The sequence below is a fragment of the Danio aesculapii genome, chromosome 4, assembly GCF_903798145.1.
Source record: "Danio aesculapii chromosome 4, fDanAes4.1, whole genome shotgun sequence".
NCBI lineage: Eukaryota > Metazoa > Chordata > Actinopteri > Cypriniformes > Danionidae > Danio > Danio aesculapii.
In genome coordinates this window covers 17,867,580-17,877,558 of record NC_079438.1, presented here as the reverse complement: position 1 = coordinate 17,877,558, position 9,979 = coordinate 17,867,580, and the positions used below count along the sequence as shown (strand labels likewise).

At 42.7% G+C, this 9,979-nt stretch overlaps 1 non-coding gene across 1 annotated transcript; it reads right to left on the bottom strand.

The window, feature by feature from the left end:
- Window positions 1–2,548: 2,548 nt before the first annotated feature.
- LOC130223954 (5S ribosomal RNA) lies at window positions 2,549–2,667 on the bottom strand. The gene has a single exon (XR_008837061.1). It is a non-coding gene; the product is annotated as a 5S ribosomal RNA (ribosomal RNA).
- Window positions 2,668–9,979: the final 7,312 nt, after the last annotated feature.

Sequence of the window (9,979 nt, the reverse complement as noted above, 5' to 3'; positions counted from 1 at the left end):
GCAATTCTGCTGCACCGATCCATCTTTTAATCTCACATTCTGTTCCTCATGAAAAAAAAAAAAACGCAGATACTTGAACTCTATTTGGGGTAAGGACTCTCCTCCAAACTGGAGATGGCCACCTTTTTCCAGTCAAGCACCATGGTTTCGGTCTTACAGGTGCTGTTTCCCTGCCATGTCACACTCAGCAGCTACTTCATTTAAGCAGGCTAGGGTAACCCCACTGCTAAAGAAACCCAACCTGGATCAAACGCTACTTGAAAACTACCGACCGGTATCCCTGCTTCCATTCATGGCCAAAATTTTGGAGAAAGTAGTGTTCAATCAAGTCCTGGGCTTTCTTACTCAAAACAACCTCATGGACAACAAGCAATCTGGCTTTAAGAAAGGCCACTCAACTGAGACTGCCCTGCTCTCGGTCGTGGAGGATCTCAGACTGGCTAAAGCAGACTCTAAATCATCTGTCCTCTTCTTGCTGGATTTATCAGCTGCTTTTGACACTGTAAACCACCAGATCCTGATATCTACGCTTGAGTCACTGGGCGTTGCAGGCACTGTTATTCAATGGTTCAGATCTTACCTCTCTGACAGGTCATTCAGGGTGTCTCGGAGGGGAGAGGTGTCCAACCTACAGCATCTAAACACTGGGGTACCTCGGGGCTCTGTTCTTGGGCCACTTCTCTTGTCCATCTACACGACATCTTTAGGACCAGTCATCCAGAAACATGGATTTTTCTACAACTGCTATGCTGATGACACCCAGCTATACCTCTCTTTTCACCCTGATGATCCCTCGGTTCCAGCTTGCATCTCAGCCTGCCTGTCAGACATTTCACACTGAATGAAAGATCATCATCTTCAGCTTAACCTCGCGAACACGGAAATGCTTGAAATTACTGCCAACCCGACTCTACACCATAACTTTTCAATCCAGATGGATGGGGCAACCATTACTGCATCCAAAATGGTAAAAAGCCTTGGAGTAACGATTGATGACCAACTAAACTTCTCTGACCACATGTCTAGAACTGCTCAATCTTGCAGATTCGCACTCTATAACATCAGAAAGGTCCGACCCTTCATATCTGAACATGCAGCTCAACTTATTGTTCAAGCTCTTGTTCTCTCCAAACTGGATTATTGCAACTCTCTACTAGCCGGGCTTCCAGCTAATTCTATCAAACCTCTTCAGCTGCTTTAGAATGCAGCAGCACGAGTGGTCTTTGATGAACCCAAAAGAGCACATGTCACTCCGCTACTCACCCGTTTGCACTGGCTGCCAGTTGCTGCTCGCATTAAATTCAAAGCTCTGATGTTTGCTTACAAAGCGACCTCTGACTTTGCTCCTTCTTATCTGCTCTCACTTCTGCAAATTTATGTGCCCTCCAGAAACTTGCATTCTGTGAATGAACGTCGCCTCGTTGTTCCATCCCAAAGAGGGAAGAAATCACTTTCCCGAACTCTCGCATTCAATCTGCCCAGTTGGTGGAATGAACTCCCTAACTACATCAGAACAGCAGAGTCACTTGCTGTCTTCAAGAAACAAATAAAAACTCAACTATTTAGTCTCCACTTTCCTCTCTGGCTATACCACTGACTGTACTCTCTCAAAAAAAAAATTAATAAATAAAAAAAAAATTTCTAATGCTTTGCTAAGACTTTTTCACACTGATACTTGTCTATAGCACTTGTTCACTGCTGCTCTTATAGTTGTGTAAATTGCTTCCTTGTCCTTAATTGTAAGTCGCTTTGGATTAAGGCATCTGCTAAATGACTAAATGTAAATGTGAAAAAGAACTTTTCCCATTATACATAACTTTTACAATTATAATTCTTCCATTTGTGTCTTTATAGTCTAATTCTACTTTTTCAAAAATCCCTCTTTTTATCAAAATTGCTACCCCTCTTTTCCTTTCTGTATCTCCATTACTAAATATTTCACCATTCCACAATTTTCTCATTTTATTTTTAATCTCATCTTCCCACTTTGTCTCTTGTAAACATAATATATCACACTTTTTTGTCAAACATGTTAATCTTTCAAACTTTTCACATTTTGACAATCCTCTTACATTCAGTGATACCACACATACATTACTCATTAGGATAATTATTGGATAAACCAATAACCAACATTCATTCTGAGTCACTGTCACTTAAACAAATGTTTCTTGCATATCCTTTTTGAAATTTTTTCCTTTCCATTCTTTCTTTAATCTCTTCTCTTCTTATTTTCTGTCGTTGTAGAACCAGTTCAATGTTTAAGCCACTTTTAGATCTTAATTTTAAATAGCAGGGTGGTATGGCCATAAGCGAGAGCAGACGTCAAGAGTTGGCTATTTGAAAAGAGGCGCAGCACCAGGAGCCGAGCGCAGCTCAGCTTGCATTGACACAGCACCGACAGAAACAATGCCCTTGTCCCCTCAATTGTTTACCTGTGTTTTTTTTTGTCGCACCCCTCCCAAATAAGATGAATGCGAGAAAAGACACCAGCAGCAGACCTGTGACACGGGGAAGTGTATTAGATGCCAAATGAAGGAATTCAGAAAGCTTACAGCACCTGGTATTCCCAGGCGGTCTCCCAATCAAGTACTAACCAGGCCCAACCCTGCTTTGCTTCCAAGTTCAGATGAGATCAGGTATTGCCAGGGTGGTATGGCCGTAAGCAAGAGCAGCCGTCAAGAGTTGGCTATTTAAAAATAGGTGCAACACCAGGAGCCGAGCGCAGCTCAGCTTGCCTTGACACAGCACCGACAAAAACAAAGCCCTTGACCCCTCAATAGTTTACCAGTTTTTTTTTTTGTTTTTTTTTCGGTTTCTGCTCCGGGGCACCGACAGCTCTTGCTAGGTTAAACCAGCCAAGTCAGGGTACTCACTTCCCCCGAATGGAATCAGGGGAAGTGGGTACAATGACTTAGCTGGTTCCAGAGATCAGAGAGGAATTCAGAGTTTTTTTTTTTTTTTTTTTTTCGTATTTTGGGAAGTGTATCAGCTGCCAAATGAAGGAATTCAAAAAGCTTAAAGCACCTGGTAATCCCAGGTGGTCTCTCATCCAAGAACTAACCGGGAATCAAACCCAGTCCACAGCAATGAGAGCACCGAATCCTAACCACTAGACCACCAGGGAAGGGAGAGCAGAAACTTGCCCTCAAGCCTTGCTGTGAGTCTCCACACAAGTATGCTGCAGCTGCTCTGACAAAAATAAATCCAATGCTTGTAACCTCCTCCTGGAGAGGAGAAAGTCTCAGACCCTGGATCACAGTTCTTCTATGGAGGGACTGTCACATGCTTCTATCGACACCACAACTTGCCATAATAACAAAGCACAGCATGCGTTGAATGAACTCCGTATTGACAGAGCTGTGTCCTTATTACAAGCAACAAGCTAATGATGACAAGATAAGGAGATAGGGCCATTGGTGCAGTGGATAATGCGTCTGACTATGGATCAGAAGACTCTAGATTCGACTCCTGGCTTGCTTGTTTTGGTCTTTTTGCTTTGCTGACAGCCAGTGCACTGCGGTCGCCTTTCGCCTCCCAAGGGAGCTGTTCAGTTCCACTCTGGAGTGAGTCGAGTTTAAGGGGCCGCCAGCACAGAGCCCGTGGGGTGCTCTCCTGGTTTCAAAGGATGCCCAAACTGCAGTTTTTTAATAACGTCTACTACAGCTACACCAAACGTAAACCCAACCTACTTGTTGCAAAAGTCCATACCACTTAGAAGTCACCCAGCCAACTTGCAGCGTAATCTCTTCCACTTGTAAGTCTCTGAGCTGCAGCAATACCTAAGTGCTCTGATAAAACATGAATAAAAACTATGGCTTTTAATCTCCTCTTGGAGAGAAGAGAGTCTCGACCCTGGATCTCAGGTTTTCTATGGAGGGACTGTCAGATATCCTGTAAGAGTATCCCATCCACACAACGTCTTGCCATAAAACAAAGCAGAATGTGTGGTGACGGAACTCCAGGTTGACAGAGCCTTGTCCTTGTTTCAAACAATGTGCTAACAAGGTGCTGAACAGAGTGCCAGTGGCACAAAGGATAACGCTTATGACTATGGATCAGAGGATTCTTGCTTACGGAAACCATAAAACTGTGTATGAGAGAGTGCGTAAATGTAGGAGTGGTACTTGTGCAAGAGGGACAGTGAAGTGCGCATGATCAGAAAGATCTGAAGTTTGTGCCAAGACTGCCATCACAAGTGGCAACTCCCATATGGTCTAGCGGTCAGGATTCCTGGTTTTCACCAGTTCGACTCCCGGTATGGGAAGCCTTGAGCGTTTTTGGCCAGCAGTCGGACTGCAGCAACCTTAAGGGGGTGGGCTTGTAGGGGAGTCTTATAAGCCTTCGATAGCTCAGTTGGTAGAGCAGAGGACTGTAGGTAATTAAATGATAAATAAACATAACACTATGAACTGAAATAACCTTTGATTGTGGACACTTTTCCCAGCAATGAAACTGTTTTCATCTGTTCCACGTACTGAAAACATCAGTTCTGCTATGCCCACGTTTTCTCCTCCATGATCACCTCTTACTCTGCAACAAAAACATGACCCATTATGCTGGTTTGCAATTACAATTTACTTATTAAAATTTTTATTTATGGACTACTTAAGCAACCCTGCTGAAAAAAACAGCTTAAATCAGCCTAGGCTGGTTGGCTGGTTTTAGCTGGTTGACCAGCCTGGTTTTAGAGGGGTTTTGGACATTTCCAGGCTGGTTACCAGCCTTTTTCAGCCAGGTCTTAGCTGGTCAGGCTGGAAAATGACCAGCTAAATCCAGCTAAAACCAGCTTGACCAGCCTGGTTTAAGATAGACATAGCTGGTTTTGGCTGGGCTCCCAGCCTGGCTAGGTGATCAAGCTGGTTTTAGCTGGTCATTTTCCAGCCTGACCAGCTAAGACCAGGCTGGAAATGGCTGGAAACCAGCCTGGAAATCGCCAAAACCCCTCTAAAACCAGGCTGGTCAACCAGCTAAAACCAGCCAACCAGCCTAGGCTGGTTTAAGCTAGATTTTTCAGTAGGGAAGTAGTAATAAAGTAAAAAAAAGAGGGGGGGGGGGGGTGGAGATTACAACTCAATAATACCTTTTTGGAAATCCGTGTCTCCACAGCCTCATTGAAAAAGGCCAAATGTGTGTCTGAGCGGTTATTGTTTGCAACCCTTAGGTACATAATCTGTAAAATGTAATTGAAATTGCACAGTATGAGAGATTAGTTCAGTAACAAAAACTTACAGGTATAGTTGCATGCAACAACTACAAGATTTCAAGCAAAGATGTAACCACCTGGCCGACCTTCGGTAACATTACACATTAAAAAATCAGGTTATATTGTAATCATAATGTGTCAACTGTAAAAAACATTACTTTGTAAAAAAAGCTTTTTATAGTTTTTTTTATTAGTTTATTAACTTCTATATATGTTTATCTTTGAAAATACTGCATGATTAATTACATGAGTTTGTAAGTTTAAAAACCAAAGCACTAAATTGAGTGGAATGAGCCAATGACTGGTTTTCTGCTGCCATCTATAGATTACAATGTTAAATGATAAATGACAATTGTATGTCACATTGATTTGAAGTGTTTGTTTTCAATTAAAATTTTACAGTAAAGCAAAGCATGTTCTATTGCATTCAATGAGCCAAATTTTACCAAACAACTTTATGGGACGGCATACAGTCATAAGGATAGATATATTAAAAACTTTAGTGCACATACCCTACGAAATAATGACAATAAGATTTCAGCACAACATGCTTAGTCTAAACCTTACTAAACAATAAAGTTTACCTTTCTGGAATAACCATCTGTTCCCCCAAAGATGACAATGTTGTACCTGTTATACAAAAGAATATTAATATTTCAAAATAAAAAAGTAAAATAAGTAATAATAATAATTTGATCATGTTAAATTAATCTTTAGCAATGTTATTTCAACCACTTTTACTTTTTACTAAACTGAAATGTTATAGATGGCTTGCAGACATACCTTATGAGTTTATGGTTGGTGTCAATGTGCACCATGTACTTCGGGTAAGGAACAGAGTAACTTCTACGAGCAATACATCTCAGGTTTGCCATCCTAGAGAGAACACCAACACTGTCTACACGATGCATGGATGAACACACCCTATCCCACTGTACAAGGTGCCCCTGAGAGAGTAGAGCCCCTCGAACCATACGATATCCAGCATCTGGCATGGAGTTCTTAATCCCTGTTACAAGGGCATCAAGCTCTACATCTGTACATGTGCTGTACAAACCTCTCACAGACAAACCATTTTCTGCCATCCTCCTGAATATGGTTGCACGGGACACACCAAGAAGATTGGCAATAGATTTGACAGGCAGTCTAAGTTCTATTAGATGTGTAAGGTGGGCAGCTGACACTGAAACTCTCGGACGTCCATGTCCTTGTTTTGTTTCAGCTCTACTGAGACGGACACTTCCTCCACATTCCTTAAATGCTGTAGGAGAATGTTTAGATTGCTAAGGGCTGAGATGACATCCTCTGGAACATGTATCAATTCAGCCAAGGCACTGATATGCACCATTTCCTGTCTACAAATAAACTGTATATAATCTGTGTTTAGTGGCTGTCTTTCTACAGCACGAACCAGTCGATTGTGGAGTCGTTGCATAATGTATTGCAGGAGAGACAAATAAATTATATATAAAAAAGATGCATTTCATTACATAATCATGTAACTTACACCATGTCAATTTATACAAAATATATTTCAAGAGTTTCCACTTAGATATGCTTGGCGTACAAAGCATGTTTGGCATGCTGTCCCGGGAGAGAACCCTGAGCTCGGAGATATTTGAGCCCAGGGCTCCCGCCCGGTCGATAAGCATATCAGGAGATCCGAGATCAGGTAGGTCTCGAGAGCTCCCCCTTTTCAGAAAAGGGAGGAAAAGGAGGAGAAGGGGTGGAAGGGGGGATTCTTCCAAACGAAGATAAAACATTAGGGAGAAAATGATCCATTTATAGTAAACTAGGATCACTCTGATTGGATTATTACTGATTACAGATGAGTGGCCAGACGTGCTCAATCATATCACATGCTCCTCTCGAAATTAGTTTATGAAACTTCACTTCAAGAGTTTTCACTTAGATATGCTTGGCGTATAAAGCTGGTTTGGCATGCTGTCCCGGGAGAGAACCCTGAGCTCGGAGATATTTGAGCCCAGGGCTCCCGCCCGGTCGATAAGCATATCAGGAGATCCGAGATCAGGTAGGTCTCAAGAGCTCCCCAAAATGCTAACTCGGGACAGCAGCCGTGTATTTCGAAGAATTTCCCCCCAAAAAGCTAGAAAGTTTTTGCTATATCCGGCTGCTGGATATAGAGGATATGGAAAGGGAAAGAGATTAGGGAGCTCTAGTTGGAGCAAAGTGTGAAACAGACTCCTGTTGGAGCCTGAGCGGGGGGAAAGGGGAAAGGTGACTAGTGTAGGGGGGCCAGAAAGGGGTGACCAGGGTTGACTCATTAAGAATCAAAACAAAATATGCTCGAGGAACACTCCTGACGGAGATAGAGCTGGGAAGTGGCAGCGCTATATATATATATATATAAATATATATGTATATATGAGAGTACATAAATATATATATATATATATAATGGGGTAATCTAAGGCCTGGAGGGGGCAATCAGAAGACTTCTGTGAGTCGGAATAGGCACTGCAGGAGTTGGGGGCAGCAATTCTTATTATTTGCCGTCTCCGGCAGAAATCGTGAATTGGGATTTGGGTGGTGGAGATTTCTGCTAGAGGGTGAGTGGCAGGTTTGGCGAGACTCCTGTGGGAGTCGATGCTCGAGGAACACTCCTACTTGGAGATAGAGCAGGGAGTGACAGCGCTCTATATAAATATATAACCATGGACGAGAATCCATAGATATATATAAATAATGAGTTTCAGTGGCCTTGGGGGGGGGCAGTGACATGACCCCTGCGGGGGTCGGCGCCCGGGGAACAGGGCAAGCTGGCCGACTCTGACAGGAGACTGGGAAAAAGGGGATTTGGATGGTGAAGACTCCTGTTAGAGGGTGACGGGATGAGTTAGGTGCTCGAGGAACACTCCGTGAGGAGATGAAGCGGGGAGTGACAGCGTTATAAGTAAAAAATATATATGTCCATGTACTTGCGTACATAGATACATATATATATACACACACAAATCCATACATACACGCACGCATACGTATATACATATAAACCCACATACACGCGTATACTTCTATACATGTGTTTATACATACATGCATATACAACATCTACGCCCGCACAAATACATACATACATACGTACGCAAACGCATACACCCATATATATGCAAACATATAAGAGAAATTTGCTAAGGCCTAGGGGGAACAGTGAGATGACTCCTTCGGGAGTCGAAGCTCGGGGTAACACTCCTGCAGGAGTCAGAGCCTTAGGGGGGGCAGGGTCTGGCAGGAGTCGGGAAATGGGAGGGGGCTGTGAAGACTCCAGCAGAAACGGCCGGGGGTGGCGGGGTGACGAGGGGGCTTGTATGCACCTTCGATTTACTATGTGACTGGGGGAGAAGGTTGAGTGTTACTCAGTTTAAAAGTAAGGGAAAGGAGGAGGGAAGGTGGCTGGGTCATGCCCTCGCCCTTGAGTAGCTGTGGGTTGATGGCTGGCGAGAGTCATCTGGGCTTCTTTGAGGTGCCTTTGGCGAAGACGTATGCATGTCTTTAAGGCATTGGATGACCACCTTCCCAGGGTCTGGATCTGTTGTTGTAAAGCCCTTTGGGCTTCTGTGGTGGCTGCTCATATTCTGAAACAGAGTATATACAGGAATCAGAAAGTGTAATTCAACACCTTTAAATACCTTTAAGACTCTTTCAATACGTTTAAAGACCTATAACCACTTTTCAACCAGAAATACTGGCGATATTTATCTTACAATATATTTACTAAATATTAAAATGAAAGAAATTAATCCAAACTAAAACATACATATGGAATATAGATCTATAAAATCTAGCCGATTCAACATGTCCCTATAGAGCTGCTGAAATAATGGTGTTGCCTTGGTAACTGTGGTAAATAAGCAACAAGCTGTCAAATCTACTAGGATTTTACTGATTTCGTAACTACGCCACATCCTGATATTCACAGATTTAATACAGTCAAATTTTACCATACAATGATACCTTGTATAAAATAGATAAATTTAGTACATTGCAGGAATCTAAGACTAACTAAACTTTTAATGTCCTCAAACTTTTCTATATTGACTTATCTCCTTAACCCCTCGCAGAGGCCCTGTGAAAAGGGGGACTGGAGAGTGAGTGGGAGTCTGAGAGGCGGAGAATGCTATGAATCATCTCTAAATTCGGAATAGTGTTACTGGGCAATTGTCAACTATAAATGGGGAGGGGTAGAGGGGAGGAGGCAGGGGGAAGGCAGAGGGAAAATAAGGCTCGGCGGAGCGTCTCTGCTGTTGCAGAGGTGCAGTGGTAGTCAGCATTGGAGCCTTATGAGTGCTAAAATATTGTCAGTAACGATATGTAGAGATGAAGTAACAGAGGGGCTCAGCTAGAATGCCAGTGCAGTAGTGCTATGGGCGAATGTAACATGAAGCATCTCTGCTGTTGCAAAGATGCAGTGGTAGTCAGTATTGTATATTGTATATGCATGTTCCTGTAAAAAAAATTTATTGTCATTAGTGATAAGTAGAGGTGAGGTGAGAGTCAGTAGTGATATGTAGAGATGAAGTAAAAGAGGGGCTTAGCAAGAGTGCCAGTGCAGTAGTGCTATGGGTGAATGTTACTTGAATCATCTCTGCTGTTTCAAAGGTGCATTGGTAGTCAGTATTGTATGGTTATGCATATTCCTGTAAGAATAAAAATACTGTCAGTAGTGATATGTAGAGATGAGTAAAAGAGGAGCTTAGCTAGAGTGACAGTGCCATGGTGTTATTGGTGAATGAAACTGGGTGGAGTGTCTCT